Raw genomic sequence first — 18,156 nt, forward strand, 5'->3', positions numbered from 1 at the left:
GAAGAAAACCAGCTGATTATGCAGCCAACACACACACACACACACACACACAGCAAAGATACATGAGCGGTGCATCGCCACGCACCCCCGGCGATCGTTCATCATGGCGTCACAAAGGAGGGAGGAAATGCAGCCAGGGCAGGTCTGACATGAGGGAATCATGGGATATACATGCGCTGGCTTTGTTCACGGGTCTCGTTCTCTTTTTTTTCTTCTGTCCCTGCCGCCCCGGGACTCACGAGGACTTTGGATGTCCTCCCTCTAGTGTAATGTTTGACAGGTGGCAGCTCATTGTTTTTTTTTCTCCCTTTTACTTCAGAGGCAAAGATCTGATGTTTTTTAATTCCTGCTTAAATCGGGCGCTATCTGATTTTTCTAGGCACGTGGCCACGCGCGTACACAAAAGGGACCGAGAACACATGGCTCTCAGTGATTTAGCCGGGTGTGACGGGATTAGCGTGGCTCTGGCGTAACTTTAGCACAGACCACATGGATATAGCCTCTAATCTCTAATGTGAAGGTCAGATTATCGCTCAAAATAAATTACTCTCAAACCGCGCGCGGAGAAATCCAAACGCACGCGTGTCCCAACACACACACACAAACACACACACACACATATACACACACACAAGTTAGGAGGATGAAACAACAAAGAGAGTGAGAGAGTTTTTAGATGTGCACTTGTCAACACGAATCAGGGTTTCACACGTGGAGGCAGGAATGGGTGGCGGGCTCGGCCTCGCTGCCACCCGTTGTACGTCTTTCACATCCAAATCTTCCTTTAAGAGGCAGCTGCTGTCTACCTTGTGTGTTTTAAGAGCATGGCCGCCATATCTCAGGCCCCCGATGGGGATTAAACCAGAGTATTCCCTGGGGTGTGCTCCTGTAAACACAGCTTGGTCAAGAACCAAAACAGCCCAACTCATCCCGTGAGGGAAACGTGAAACCACTTTGAGTTCTCAGAATCGCGAGCCTGCCCTCGCATTTATCTGTTTAGAGTCGACGAGGGAGGATTCATCTGACCTCATGCAAAAAACTGTTTGGCATTGCACACGTGTGATATTAAGTTGTATGAACACACTCACAGTCATACTGTAATTAGAATTGTTGCAGAGTCAAAAGAGACGTGACAAACTAATTATGTACGTGTTTTTATGCTCAAAACATGCAGCTTTCTGTCTTGGATAATAACAGGGGACTCATTGAAGACAGGTCTAGGCCCCTCCTTAAATGTTTACATACCCAAGAGAACATTTTAAATTGTTAGATTTTAACACTGTCTGAATCTCTGGCCATAAATTAGGCTCCAGTTTAAGACAATGCAGTGTCGATGCATCTAATTTGGTTCGAGCACAACTTAAACTTTACACACCAGTGCGGATAATTATTAGTCTCTTACGTGCCACGAATGGTTTGAGTGGGAAGACGTAAATCTGCAATCACAATAATGTTCCAGCACCTGAGCTTTGTTGGCAACTGGAAACTATATTAAAAGAACCAGAATATATGGACACAATTTGACACAACAACAATAAGAAGAATAGGAAAACAGAGGAATGACGGACATTTCAACTGAAAGAGATTGATGTCATACAAGCAAAAAAAAAACCTTCACTGCAAGGTCACGCTAATAAATACATGTTGAAGCCCACAAAAAAAAGCCTTGAAAAAAAGAGAATACACTGAAGATTCCTCGTGTTCATCATGCCTACGTACTACATGCCATGCATCACTGCTGTGAAGGCAGCGACTTCCTAGGGAAGAAGATAACAAATGTGCTGTAAATTGGAAGAAGTTCATCTTTTTTTTTAGTTGGGAGGCTAATGTTGAAAACAGTGTTTTGCTTTGTCGACCCCGAACCTTTCTCTCAACCACATTTTCTGCACCAGGACTCTCAGAACATTGTGTGGATGTTAATGTTCCAGAATCTTACTCCACATCATTTCATCAGTGATCAATTTTGCTCCCATGTACTCTTTACTAAACATCTTTAACGCCCCTGCTGACTGCATTAATACAATGTCCCATCAATGCTGCCATTAAACGTTCTCTTTTTCTCCCTCTGTTGTTCCTCGATCACTTAGTCACCCGGAAGGCACACATGTCTGCTGGAGTGAACCGAGCTGAGCGGCTTGAAACGGTTGCTCGGTCGGCCGTGTTTTCAGTTTGACGAAAGTCTTAGTGAAAAGAGTCAAGGTCATATTCAGGATGTTCTCGCTGAGTGAATCGGCAGGGCAAACAAGAACGAGCTTCTGTTTGAATTAAACATTTAAAAAAAAAAAAAAAAAACATTCCAAAAAAAAAGTGCTCTGAATGCTGAGGTCGCTGAAGATCCACAAAGGTGACGTTTCACTGCAGCTTCCTCCTTTTCATTCCGTCTCTCCATCCACCGGCATCACCGGCTTCATCGGCTATAAAGATAGTGGCAAAGCACAATGTATCACACGGAGGAAGACCTGGGATTTAATCCCGGGAGAGCCAAAAGGAGTACAACAAGGACAACAAAAGGAAGGCGACCAACAAAAAAAAACAAAAAAACATCGATGTCTGCTTTCATGTTAACGAATAATATAGCTTCTTACAAAACACACTGAAAATGTTAACAGAGAGGCTCAAAGCAAAATGAGTATGTACGAGAGAGACCGAGAGATTTATGGAACACGGTTAAATAATTACACACCAATGTCGTGTTTGTGTAAGTAATGCAGTAAATAAATCAGCGTTGACTTCTTGTCATCTGGAATGAACAGTGTACAAGTCTGTAAGTGTAGATATTATTGCTGGATGAGACCAGTCTGAACTCACAGCGTATTGTGTGTTGGAGGACAACCAATCATGCACCACTAGTCATTTTATCATTTTAATAATATGTTGTATTTATTACTTTACCAGTGTATTTTTTATTATGTTAAAAAAAAACTCAAACCAACACCACAGAATTCCTAATGGTTAGAACACAGTCACAGTTTTTCAGGTCAAATTGGACTGTGGAGTTGGCTGTTGATAGGAATAAGATATGAAAAATTAATGAATGAAGAAAAGTCCATTTTTGTTTAGTTTTTTTTCAAGAAGATGCCTGTAAGGTCTTTCATTTGTTTAGCGCAGCTCAGCCGTGACGGTGATCAGAGCTGACACCGAGGCCTTTCAGACGCTGCTGTCCTCGGTGCCGAGTTCACCGAGCGTCTTTGACACACAACTGAGGTAAAACCGCACTGCCTTTTTGTCCCGGTGAACTTGTGCATGCACAAATCTAAAAGGAGGTTCTGACTTCATGTCGATATTATTAACAACGAGCACCTCCTGTGTTAGAGGAATTTAGAAATACTTTGTGCTGAATGTAAATGTTGAAGCGATCGAAGAAATCAAACCGTTGTGGGAACACACGCCCCGATGCTGGATCGACGAAATAGAAACAAACATCGCTGTAAAGCGTTGCTTTATAGACACACTCACCTAAAAGAGTTGTTCTTGACTTGTCTTCCTCTTTTGTTTCTGTCATCTAAGCACAAATAGGCAAAAAAACAAAAGCATGCAGGCTTGGGTGCAAAGTGCACACTCACACCCCAACAGTGTGTGGTTTGGCAGCGCGTCCGGCAATGTGAAGCTCCTCTTGTCTCTGGGCACCAGTTGAAATGACTGCCCTCTCATTAATCTCCCTGTCCACGGTGCAGACCTCCCCTAATTACAGCCATTGTTTACCTTTGTGCTGGCACTCCCTTTGAATTATTGATGGCCGCCCTGCCCTGCCCCAGTCAGTTCCAAGGCCTCGCCAATGGACAGATACCTGCCAACACAATACCCCCCCTCCCCCCTCCTGACCCGTCTCCAGTACGACAGTTAACTAAATTAATATTATGCTAATAGCAATTAGTTTCGTGCTGTTGTGCACAGAGAGACGCGCCGTCAGTGCCTGCTTTGTCGCGTGGGCGCGTTTGGGCACTGGGGGGTGTAAAGCATCATTTTAAGTTACAAATGCCTCGTCAGGTGACTTTCCAGCAATATTCCGACGTTTCATTTGGTCACGTCTCAGAAGACATTATCATGCTCCATCCACGATTCTCCAAGGATCACACCTTAATCTGCGGGGTAAACAAATGACCCTTGGAATTATTCAAATCCAACGGCCTTCACTGACAATCATCCTTACCGCTCACCGCGTGAATTGATATGCGTCTGATGCACAATACAAGTCACATCCAATTTGCGAAAACCTGCCGTCGGTGGCCCATTATAACCCTCTAATGGCACGCATATATAAAATCCCTCTATCTCAACGGCAAATAAATAAATAAAAAAAAGCAACTGAGACCAAACCAAATCCATGAATGATTACCCCCAACAATAAGTAAATCCGCAGAACTAAAATTCAATTTTCAGAAATCCCACAGTCCTACTGCTAGACGCCATTCAAAGCTCATGAGGATTTGGACTTAAGGCGACTTAGAGGTGATTTATGCAGTAACCCAAATGGCTGTGCTCGGAGGAGAAGCCAGGCCCAGGCCTTGGGAGAGAGAACCTGTCTCCGTGTCATGACTCACTGTAGCTACACTCTGCTACTGACAGGGCAGGGTGCCTCCTTGTATCAGATTGCCCATGATTGTGCTCCGCCGGGTGTTTCCTTTCCAGTCTGGGCCGACCCCGTCCTCACCGCTGGATAGAGAACGAGAGAGAGAGAGAGAGAGAGAGAGAGACTGAAAGATCAATCTTAAATGTCAAAACCGTTTGAGGTATCTCTGACGTGGTTGTTTAGAACAGTTCCGCTTGAGTATACCAATCTATGAAAGGTTTCTACAGTGTATCTCAGCGGACGGTACATCCTGTTTGGAAATAAACACAAGAATATATCATGTGTTGAAACGGCGACAGGGACGCGACAGCATTAGCTTACAGTTTAGGTCACAACTTTCTGGAACTTTCTGAAGAGTTTTTCGATATCGAGGCAAAAGCTGCGAGTCCCGACAGCTACAGAAACAATGCAAACGAGGCATCATTTACTCATTTGCATACATTCCAGAATATCAATAACATTGGATAAAGCATTATTCACTATTATTATTATGGTTTCATTTTGTTGATAAATAAATAAGATTCAATGTTTTTTTTTACAGAGGGAAGTTTGGATAACTCAATAAATGAGTAAATATTGTCAACAGCCATTCATTTTCTGTTTGTTCTATGTTTTTAAATACAGTATCATAAAATCAGGTTATGAATGATATTTGAACAAATCCCTCACTAAACACATTCAGAACAGAAAGAAATGAAAATGTAAAGCTTGGTGATTGTAAATGATACTTAAGTGGAGATATCTGGTTCAGTCTGAGAAAAAAAGAAACTATATATATATATATATATATATATATATATATATATATATATATATATATATATATATATATATATATATATATATATATATTCTGAACAGTTAACTATAAATATATGTCTTGTTAAACTGTGCATGTCGAGGACACTCCAGGTGAAGAGTTAGTAACAAATAGACATCACCATGAGACTTCCACTTCCTTTCATCAAGACAATTAGTTTTGTGCTGTCACTTTGTAATTGGCTTTCTTCATTATAAAGTTGTCTTTTAAAGAGGCAAATGAGCCCTTTTCTAATGCTAACTTGGTGAAATTAATAAGAGAACTACAGAAGCAAATACTCAAAGTGGTAAAATATACACACAATATTTTGGATGTTTTTTTTAAATTTATTTCTGAAAGACAACAGAAGGGAAATAGCTGAAAATTGACCAGTGCATGTAAAAAAAAATGTCTGTAGTTTCTCCCTTTTGAAATGTATACAAGTGATGTTGTTGTAACACGACTGTCACTCAAGTGTTAATGTTCCTACTGGTGTCCTTCAGTAGATGGTTCTTTTAAACACTGCCAGTCCTTCTTGTCCAGCACATTACAGAATGAGGCGGCAGCCGCAGAAGGGAGCAAAAGGCTCCATGTTTTGGGGGGAGTCCAGCATGCATGAAGAATTGTGGCGTTAAATTGTCTTACTGGGAATCAGAGCAGGGGGCGGGAGCGTTTTGAGGTATGGAAATTCTCTGCTTCCTCAGCTGAGCTGAAACCACATTTAACATCACATCTGTATTTGCTAAATCTGTCTACCTCAATGTGTCCAAATCGACAGCAGATAAACACTCAAACCTTAGTTCTTCTAACTGACATGAAGGCAAATTGTGTGGACGCAGAATACTTAACTTAGGACATAATGTCATTCAACATTGTATATGAAGCTGCATTTATAAAAAGGCAATGTTTGTGAATATTTAACACTGAATAGAATGACAATCTGGGACGTGAGAGCTTTGTTCATACCGACTACACTGATAACTCTTGCTGCACATTGTGGGTGTTTGTGTGTGCGCACACACACACACACACACACACACACACACACGAATGTCCGTCGTTGTGAGGACTGGTTTGAGTTTGACAGAATGAGGACATGCTGACAGAACCCTCACACCACTTTTATTTTTTAAAGTTCAGGTTGGAATAATGTTCAGGTAATAGGGTGAGGGTAAAGGTTGGGGTTAGGGAGTTAGTGATAGCTTAAGGGGCAAGGGAATGTGTGTGTGTGTGTGTGTGTGTGTGTGTGTGTGTGTGTGTGTGTGTGTGTGTGTGTGTGTGTGTGTGTAAAGGAAGAGAACATTTTAGCGTGAAATCGACACGTTACAGCAGTGAAAAAGTATTAACAAAAACAATTCCAAATTAAAAAACTCAGTGGGAAACTCCCTATTATTTAACTACAAAGAAACTCTGTGGACATTACACACATTCATTAAGAATTCAATTATTATTTTCTCTGTCCTCAATTCCTCTGCAATGCAGGAAAAAAATAAGAACCAAGTGCGTTATAGCTTTGATCACTTATCATCATCATCATAACACTTTCACACATTATACATTGATATGAAAAATGACTGATATAACATCTATTGAATTCCTCTTTCGACTGTGGAGGCGACTGTGACTCAGTGGTGAGCCGGATCGTCTTTGAGTCAGAGGATTGGTGGTTCGATCCCTGGTGCCGGTAGCCCTCGTCTATGTGTCCTTGAGCAAGACACATAACCCTAAAATGCTCCTGTCGCTGCGCCTGCGGTGTATGAATGATTGATGGTACTGATGTGGCACCCTGCATGGTGGCTCCTCCCATCAGTGTGTGAACGGGTGAATGATGTCATGTAGTGTTAAAGTGCTTTGATTGATCGGAAGACGAGAACAAGACACTTTCTTGGGATTTTTATGAACAATCTGCTTTTTTATTTACTTCCATCAATGGCTCACATACACGTTGTTAAAATTGTTTTATGTCTGCACATGTGCTTTGGAACACTTCACTCCAGAGAGAACAGTAGGTAAGCCCAGACCGCTGATGACGGGGACCATCTCAGACGTCAGCCTGCCAGGTGAGGTGGAGTGGGCATAATAACGAGACAGCAATTGGAAAGGCTTGTCAAGTGGCATTGAAGTGGCACTTTTACAATGCAAATCACCACATCACAGAGGGGGTCTTGATCGACGAGGAGTCAAAGGCGCCACACTACAGCAGCTGAAAAGGTTGTTTTATTCAAGTGAATCATCCTGGATAGCAACTGTTCAACACTTCCGAAGAAGAAGGAAAAAAAAACAACAACCTTCAAACTGAAAACTAAAACAAAAACATCCCACTCGTGTATACCCAAGGGGTTAAACCGATCCCCATGGCTTTATTCAAGAAAGGCAGGGCCAGCTTTTGAAAAAACATATCCCGCACAAACAAAATTGTTTTTGCTTCCGTCCAAAATAAATATGACAAAGGCTGTTTCAGAAAATCAGTCGGAAGGCAGTGAAGTGGAAAGATAATAACGAGAGCGCAACACAACGCGTTTCTCAAGTAGCAATAAAGTGTCACTTCCACGATGTCAATCACGATCTGATGACTGAGGGGCCTCAGCAGATTACGGGTGGTTCAACGCCGCAGCTGCCATGATGAATTTTGTACATCATGTAATGTGTTTGTTGTACTTGTGCTGCACACAGTTAAGCCCTTTCTGATGAACCCCACGAAGCCACGAGTCAATTATACACACTCTGCCTTTGGTGTTCTCAGCAGAAGAAAAGCATACAATGAAAGATGCAATCATGGTTATATGTATGCAAGTATGGTTACTATGTATAATAGAACTGCTAACCTTGCTTATGCTTTTGTATGACAAAATAAACAGTGATACAAGGAAACAAATATTTAAAATAGTAGTTAACATAATATTTTGACCGTTATTTAAGCAAAGAGTCAAATGTAAATGCATTAAAAAAAAAAAATTCAGATCCAAGACGTAATTTATTATATACATTCTCTGAAGTCTCTGGATGTAAAACGTGAATTTTGGTAGTGAGACGCCTGCCTCCTCTCGTTATTATAGCTGTAAAGTTTTCTTTTTCACTTTAATTGGTTATGGGTCACATTAATGATCTTAAAATTGATTTTGCCATTGTTGTTCCCATTTTTACTGTCATTACCCAAGTAGGAAAACACAGAGCAAAAACATGTTCATTGATTTATGGAAAGCACCATATTCATGAGGGAGCTATGGGTACCATGCCAACACACAGTGAGCACCTGTTTAACGCTTAAGGACTGAAGGGGGAGATGTCGTACTTGACTTCCATAAAGCTGAGGGATAAAACACAGATGTATCCTTTTGAATAGAATAAAAAACATTAGAAAAAAAAATTGTATTCCTTAGCATGAGGAATGTAGGAACGAGGAATTAGCACGGTGCAAGTCAAAAGTAGTTTTCTACAGACAAGCATGTCTTTAAAACGTCTCCAGGTTTGGAGGTCTCGAAGCCAAAGCTAAGATATGTGTCGTGATATCTTGGCTCTGCTGTGGTCAAATATGCATACACTCATGATGTCTCAGTTTGATTGTTAGGTGGGATATTTGTTCCATGTAATTTGCTTTAGTTCCTGCTCAGGAGTCGTCTGCTCATATCTACTCTGAACTGTCACATGCAGACAAAAAAAACACTAAAAAAAGTTTTTAAAAAATCTCACAATGATAAAACTGTCAAAGTGCCTCGTGTTGTGTAGTTCCTGGTGCAATTTTGTAGAACCGAGACAGGAATAGCCATTGTCGTCATCAGTGGGAGTGGAAATCAAAGCCTCAATTACCTTTTCCAGATTATTTCAGAAAAACGGGTCTCTGAATATTACACACTTACAAGACACAGCATGGGACGACCCAAAACAGCAAAACATCAAAGCTCAAATCGGGGGAAAAAACACCTACATTAATTGCTACTGGCTTTACTTTGAAAGACAGAAATATGTGCCAAATCAATAGGATGGATTTGAATTGCTTCAAAAAACTATTTTTGATTTAGTTTCATGTAGTTGCTGGAAACTCTGCGACATCCATTAGCATTTTATCTGAGGTGCAGTTTCTCAGAATGGTGAGCCTGCTGGAGCCTTGAGCTTTTTTATAGGGGCACATAACCACATTTTCAGCATAATAAAAGTTTATAGTATGTTAGTGAAAATCCAAGTGGAGGCCTGTACATTGAGAATAAAACAAGCCTAAAACTGAGCATTTCCAGGACTACAGGTGCAGTGTAACGTCCCCGGAAGATACCGATGGTGACAGAAGACATTATTTTGGACAGACAGTGAAACCAGACATAATGAAAAGCCTTACTTCAGTGTACAGTTGGGCAGTTTTTGCTTTCTGGTGCAACTGCAACTAAGGTTATTATAGGATAAGAATGGAAAGAGACAAGCTCTCCCAGAAAATAGATTGAGGACCAATCACTGTGTGTCTATTGGAATGTCATGATGCATGTTTGGCAGAAGTACAGAATGGATGAAACAGAAGAGGAGTTTAGCGCACATCCGTTCTACTTTCATGGACAAAAAAAATGTAAATTTGTAATCATTTGACGATAAGATGTACAGAAACTGCGTTCACCATATTAGTTAGTTTTTTTCAGGCGCTACCAAGCGTTTGTCTAACCAGTGGTCACATTTTCAAAACTCTAAACACTATTAGCACCGCATCGGTCTTCTGTGGCCATAGCAGTCTCACATTTCATGTGGTTTTCAAACAATATGCAGTCGGTGAACACATTTCCACAATGCTTACATTTTCCTTACAGACAAGTTATACCTCCCAACTAAATTATGGATTGTTTTTGTATTATTTACGGATGTTAACGCACAACATCCCACAATTGCAAAAACAATTTTCCAAACCTGAGATAGTCTAAAAACCTCTTCTGCAATGATATCAGTTCTAAAACAATATATCTCAGCTGATAATAAACAAACAATTGAACAATAATACATTTTGCGTTTTACATGGATTGTTTCTATTCTCCTTTGACATGTCAACAAGGACATACGATAATGTATATGTTAAATTTTGGTCCCTCTGGGCAAAGAGGAAAGCTCCTCACTAATGATCAAGAGCTTGCCATTGTAGAAATGGTTGTTGCAAATAATGCAATAAAACTGCATGACATTCAAAGTAGAATTGTGGAGGAAGTTGAGATATTTGACAATATGGATCGCATCAGCCTCACAACCATTACACTGACATTGTCTAAACACATAGTACGGATGAAGCAGCTCTACACTGTTCCCTTTGAGATGAACAGTGAGAGAGTCAAGGAGCTATGACAACAATATGTCCAGGTATAGTGTATATTCAATTCAATGTCCAGTTCAAGCCCTGGAGGCTGGCTGCAGGGACATCACAGTTGATGATTGCCAAGGGTGGATCCGACATTCCAAGCGCTTTTATCCCAGGTGCATCGCTTTGGATAATATCAGATGCGATGTTGATGAAAACATGTGGCCTAACCCTGAAGATCGCAAAGATTAGATACAGGAATTGTGTGCTTTTCTCTCCCCCCCCTCCCCCAACCACCTTTTTTTATATGAGCTTTTTGCCGTTGTTTTTTGTTCAGAATGCTCTTGTGTGTTTCCTGGATATTTTGTTCACTGTAAGCAATACTGTAAAACTTCTGTTCTATCATACTGTACACATTTATACTGTACCTCCTGTAGTAAACACTAAAGGGAGAAAAAAAACTGATTTGCTTTTTACTGCAATGCTTTTGAATGTGCACATTACATGTGGACACAGTTCCCAACCAAGAAATTTAGTGTCAAAACAGTGGATTGCATGTTTTGTAAAACGGAAACATAAAAGTCTATGCAGTTTTTGTAATGTCAGCAATATCCAGTATTTTGAAATCTGGTGTACTTAGACTGCAAGGACTTTGTGAAGTGAAAACAAGAGTTTTTCTTTGACAGAATAATTTAATTTTAAGTCAGTTTATCAGTGTTTTGGTAAAGTCAGTGTGTGCAGAGAAAGATGTCTTCTATTTTGAAATGAAGCGTTAGTATATATTTAACAAAAAAAAATTGGAGAAGAAATTTATCCATTTGGCCAATTGTGGTTTGTAGCTGTGAGTCTGTGTTAAGAGTTTAGAATAAGTATCTGAAGTATGAGTAAGTGCTTGTAATTAACATTTCACCAAGGTCTCAGTGTTTGTCACCATTCCAGTTTCTCAAAAGAAAATAAACATTGTTCTGGCAAAGAGGGGAATAAGTCATTTATATAGAAATAGTAAAATCGGATCATTTTTGTCAGATCAAATAAAATAAATTGATAGATGTGGTGGTTGACGATTAAAAATGAAAAAAGGAACATCTAATAAAAAAGACCATAGTCTCATTGTGAGGTGGAGGCAACAACATTTAATTGGTAATTCAGTTTTGTGATCAGATGCATTCGTATTAGCAGAGAAATATAATGCGTCTGTGCTTATGAGGCAAACCTCTACTTCTGAAACGTGAAGCCAATGTTGAAGTACATTAAAGACTTGCCTTCTCTCTAATGGCCACCAGGGGGCTACTCTAGTCTGAGAAAATGACTACTTCCTCTGTAAACATGAGGTTTATGGTCTCAATCTGTAGTTTCTAGTCTTCAATATAGCAGGAAGTCCATTTCTTAAATGATGTTTTTTAGAGCATAAAGCACTGTATGCTTTAGGGCGTAGCTATCTTTCACACTGACTTCATTTATTGAAAGTGAAGTGTACATTTTGCTCATGTTTGCACCTTTGGTTGTATTTAGCTCCACACTCATGTCAAATTTGGTTGCAATAAGCAAGATGGCGACAGAGAAAAAACAAGATGGTGACGTCCAGAATGTCAAACTTGGAGCTTTAAAAGTCAGTCCACAAACAAATGGATGAAGTCATGGTGACTAACTTCAGTATTTGATGCTTTACAGAAATGTAACTGTTAAAAAAAAAAAACATGTGTCCTGATGTGCGTTACAATGTAGTTTGGTTTAAAGAGACAATTTCAACGAGGAAACTCTGCCTGTGATCCATGGCCACTGGCTGATTATCGACACTTATCGGTGGGCGAATAAATGTCTATTTTTTTCCTCGTGTTTGGCTTAATTACGGCGTTGTCCGCGAGACGATCGGAGCAGGATAAATAATTATTTTCTAACTTCAGAGCAGGCATCGAATCCGGCCTTTGTGCATCTTTTTCAGGGTCCGGTCGTCTGTTGATTGCACACCAGGGTCACCTGACCCTGGGATGGCCGCGCACCGTGCATTTAAACCGGGGTTGCAGCCGTGACTTCACTCCTTGCCACCCAGCACAGTGAGTACGTACGACCATGAGCTAATTCAGATACAGTTGCTGGCTGTGGAAGAAGGCCGGCCAGGGAGTTCTTGTGGTCATGCTAAAATAAAGAATCATTTTATAAATCCAGAATTTTGTTGAACCATCCACATGGACATTCTAAAAAAACGACATCGTCGCCTTTCTTACTGTCAATAACACTACATCCCTCTAGCTTTAGTGCTTGAATGTCAATGTATGATCTTGCGGGGTACTTGCGCAAATTATGGGGAAGGTCTCTTTCAACCAAGTGTTTCCTCTTCACTTTCTGTCAGGTTAACCTGTGTTTTTTAGGCAGGCGGAGGTTTGACATTCATAGAACAAATAAACCTCAACAGTAAGCATTACTTTCTGATTGACGACCTGACTTCAGCTACAACCGCTCCTGACTGTCACGCCTCGTGGCAAGATATGTCGTCGTCAGTCGATGCCGTATGCGTCTCCAGGACAGCAAATCATTCTCTCATTGTGTTCTGACTATTAAACTCAGCATTAAAGACATGGAGATAAGTTTGACAATAAGTGCTTATAAAAGAGGGGAGAAAAAAAAAAACAGCAGACGATGGCTTTTCAAAATAAGTCACAAAAATAAGCCGCTCACATCTTTAATCTCTCTGACATTTCTGCAATAAGTAATTCATAATGCTGGGTGACACTTGGAGTTTATCAGCCTTGCATTTCTACTCAACATTCACTTTTCCACAACCCAAGTTTTATCATCGAGTCATGAGAGGGGTACATTTATGTATTCATTATAATTGTTTTGATTCTAAAGTACAGCATCAAACATAACCAGGTAATAAATGATTTAACAAATTCCTGGCAATGCAAGGAAGTGAAGTAGAATTGGAAACAGTTGGACTATTTAGAAGACGAAATGGGAAAGCAAACGAAGACAATACCAAGTCAAGTTTATGAATTTACTGTGAATAATTATTAATAGAAAAAAAGCTCAAAAAGACTTTTAAATTAGACTCATGAATAGTAGACTGCAGGGATTGATGTTAAAAGTCCCCCACAATTAAAATGTTATCAGATTTTGCTTAATCAAAGCCAGAAAAACCAGTAATGATTTCATGATGCAGCAGTGGGGGTTTATCTGCCGGGACATTCAGCAGAGCAGAGTCATTTTATCATTCATAAGGACGGCCAGGGAGTCAAATCCAGGGTAAAAATCGACAAAAAAAATAGTTGTGGAAGCACCTTAAAATTAGTTGATATTTGCTACTCCACTAATATTCAGGAGCTGAACAAATAAATAAGTATCTGTGTAGCCTAACCTCAATTAAGTTATTTATTCTGTGCAAAAGGCCTCCAATTGTTTTCTAGAAACTATTGAAAACATCTCAATTAATCATAGTGGCTTATTTTGAGTCAATTCTACTTTTGTTCACGGCTTAAAAGAGACCCAAGAAATTCATTATTTACCCCTCTTTGAGTAACATTAAGTCAAAAACTACAGGGCCCACAGACCAGGCACAAATGCTTTTCATGTGGACTGCAAGAAGAAAATAGCCACACTTGGCCAATAGTGTGCACTGCCTACAAAAGCAGTGAAACACTGAAGAAATCCCAAAAAGTTTTCATACCACATGGAAATTAATGGAAAATAATGGCTGCCTTGAACAGTGAAACGGTTCTAACTCACACAGGCTCAGCCCTCTGCTGCAGCAGTCCCTAACCACGGACCGGTTTGGTGTCAGAAAAATACTTTCACGGATAAAGAAAAGTATATGACCGGCATAACAACAAGACTTACTCAGCCGATTATAACAACAATCATCTGTAGCGGTAAATCCATATTTAAGTAGGGCCACTGTTATTGGCTTTTAAAAATGCAGCTTTCCATTTCTTGGAAGTCGTTGGCTCTTCTTCATTGGGGCCTTTTCTTCATTCCGAAGAAGAAGCACCCAAAAGACCTTTATTTTGTACTAATTTTCCCCTTACATGGGCTTAATGTTTGGGGTAACTTATGTGACCAAAACACTTGTATCCGGTCATTTTTCAAAATAAAACATCTTTCAAATACTTTTTCCATTAATTCTTTCTCCGCGGCCCGGTATGAAAGGACCCACAGACCGGTACCAGTCCGCGGCCCAGTGGTTGGGGACCACTGCGCTACTGGACTCTGGATATCATTCCCCTCCAATTAGAGTACACATTCACTGGCTGGAAAGTTGCATACGCCATCCGACCATATGTCAATACGTGCCTGCTCACATACGTACAAACCGCTATGCATGACCACTTAAACCACTGTCCCCCATTCTTTTCCTCTTCAGTGAAGGGCTATTTGCCAACTGACTGCTAAAATTCTTGGTTCGCATTACCGTCAAGTAACTCGCAAGTGCCCAGCTTGTGTCAGCTTCATCGTTGAGATGGACCTTCATGAAGCCGACTCAAGGCAAACCACGCAGAAAGAGATGAGATTATTATCTCATGGTGGACAGTTTTGGCCATTTCACCACCAGGCTGAACCTGCATTACCAATCAATGACAATCTAACACAACTCACAGATTTCCATTCATTTTCATACCATGTGAAAATGAATGGAAATCAATGGCAGCCACCACAGGCATCCAAAACAGATAATCTATATGCATTGTAATTAAGAAGTTAATACTTGCTAGATACTGGCATGGTGCTTTGAAGGCAAAAAAGGAACACAGCTCATTGAGGCTCATCCAGTTATTTGTTAAAACATAAAGTTGCTGATTATCTGTCTCACTCTGCACAGCTAACGCAATAAAGTCTCTCCTCGGTTATATATCTGTATTGGCAACTTGCCCGCACTACATATGTTAAATCAAAAAAGGCTCGACGCTGTGGATACTGGTTTTGGCTTTGCACCTCTTGCCTCTAGTCTATCCCTTGACACAGGCAAGTCTGTGGTAATTTAATGCTTGCCGCCCAGGCCCCCGTGATCCTGTGGGAGTGCCTGTGCCCCTGTAAGTGAGGCTGAACGCTTTATCCCGTGGCATTAGTCGTCCATGTTTGACTTAATACCCTAGAGTAGAGTTTCTATCCAGAGGCATTAGTGTCTGACACTCTACTGCTCAGAATGGGGGAGGCTCTCACTTCCTCCTCTTGCACCAACACCCCCCATCCCCAAACTGGTCTGGATCACGTCTCTTAGGTCACGCAAGGTGCTTTCCTCAGATGAAGACAACATGATGAAGTTGGCCTTTTGATTTTTGTAAAGCACATCATAGGTATTCCAATAGCCCATCTCTGTGGCACCCGCCATGTCACGGGAGGCTCGGAGAGAGAACCCAAATGCAGATGCATGTTGAACGAGAGTAGCTTTATTCTTTCCAAAATAAACTGCAGGAGCCTCAAACACGTTTCTCAAGAACAGGATTCCAAACAAACAGAATTCCGGTGTAACGGAACAAAAGTAGTGACAGGACCAAGAATACACACGCAGTGCAACTTGACAATTGGACAGGAGACAAACAGGGTTTAAATACAAGGGGAAGGTAACAAGACATAGGTGGAAACAATGCGGCTGCACATGTGAAGACACATCAGGAGACACGCGCACAATCGGAAACAAGGCATACAAGGGCAGGAAGTGTGGAGACAAACTACAAAATAAAACAGAAACCCAGAGAAACCCAAACTGTGACACATCATTTGTGTTGTCAAGCTTTTTAAAATGATCTATGGAGAAGGGAGTTGTGTCACAAAAAAAATACATATATTTGAGCAATTTCCATTTCTTTTGGATCTTTTGTCAAAAGATCTTTTTTTAAATGACAAAATGGCGTTCTGTGCATGTTAACTGTACTTAACAACTTGCAACTTAAGTTTGCATGTGAATTATTTGTAACACTAAAGCGTTGGGATTCGCAGAGTCTGCAACAATTTCATGTAAATGGAAGTCTATTACTTCACCGTACTGTTCCACCCCTCAGCCTGCACACACACACACACACACACACACACACACACACACACACACACTTAAGCCCCTACCACATGCACAGAGATTTGAATGTTATGTTCAAAGATTAAAATTGTTTGTGTCATTATGGTAATGAAGGACAAACAATGTCTCCTGTCATCGAAAGCAATTAGTGAAGAAAATCCCTCTGCTTTAACCAATTCATTTTGTGTTTCTGCGGAGCACTCCTCGATTTAATAAGTGTTTTATCTTCATTTAATTTATTCCAACCTTCGAGATTATATGAGCCGATGTTTTTTCGCACGGTTAATAGCGACGGGAATTTTGTTGACGCACTGTATAAACAAAACAGATAACTGCGATGTAACTCTGCTACTGTGAGGAAATTCTGAAATGGTCTGAGGTGGATGTTTCTTTTTTAATTTTTATTTCTGCCTCCCACAAGCATTGACGTGTGCAGATACACTCTTCATGTTATCCTATTCATAGCCTGCGCACCATCTTCCCAACCTGTCTCCTTATTCTCATGGCAACCTCAGGGCCGAAAAAAGGTATCGCAGCATGGTATTGCACTTCATGAAGGGGACGAATGATCATCAATGTCCTTCTGTTCCTGGTCATAAACCGAGGAAGAGGAATCTTCAGGTAGCGTCTGTTTCATTGCAGTGGACTAATGAACTTAGAGCACCTATCGCAACACATTTACTGTAACACTGCCATTTGGACAACAACTCAGTTGAGTGGTCTTGGATTTATCAATGTGTATGACATAATAAATTCACTGTACTGCCTTTTGTCTCATTAGGTAAAGGCTCTCAAGGTCACGGTCCAGTTATTCTTACCTCATTGTGTTTCTTGTTTGACACCCTGTTTGTTTTCTCTCAGCGTTAGTTTAGTCAGACCTGCACTGTGTTTGTACCGACGCTTTCAGGTTGCATTCAATAGGGACAATGCCAAAGCCTGCACTCTCCCACTTTGAGGCGCGTTCCTGTAAAGTTCACTCAGATTTAGAGCTGTCCCCCTATCAAATCCTCACGTGTTTGAGGGCCTTTAGCAAACACTTTGAGCCATTTTAAGGACACTTGCCACATATTTGCATTTTGGCAGACTTTGCCCGAGGGAATGAACCACAATTCATGGCGTTGTGACGTTTAACACCTGGTTAACAGGTGAAGCCCGGAGGCATAACACACAAAATAAGGTAAATAAAAAAGGGAACAGCACATGGGTGTTAAGCCATGGCTATATAATCCATAAGAATAAATGAAATCAGAGAAACTGCAAGCATATGGTCTATGGTACACATCTGGTTTATGTATCAATTTCTTTGCACGTTGCTTAATGAAGCGGTTTTGAAAGAAAAACAAGTAAAACAATTATTTGATAATTGCCTCTTGTATACTAAGGCTGGCGCCTGGAAGACTGTTAAATCAGGCAGTGAAATACGAAAAAATAAAACCCTGCAATTGCACATAGCTTACATTGCTGTCATTACGGTGATATGTTGCTGCAAATTGCTGTCCCTTTTGGATTTATACCAT

The sequence above is a fragment of the Clinocottus analis genome, unplaced genomic scaffold (assembly GCF_023055335.1).
Source record: "Clinocottus analis isolate CAN_PGR_092001 unplaced genomic scaffold, fCliAna1.0.p SCAF_13, whole genome shotgun sequence".
NCBI classification, from domain to species: Eukaryota; Metazoa; Chordata; class Actinopteri; order Perciformes; family Cottidae; genus Clinocottus; species Clinocottus analis.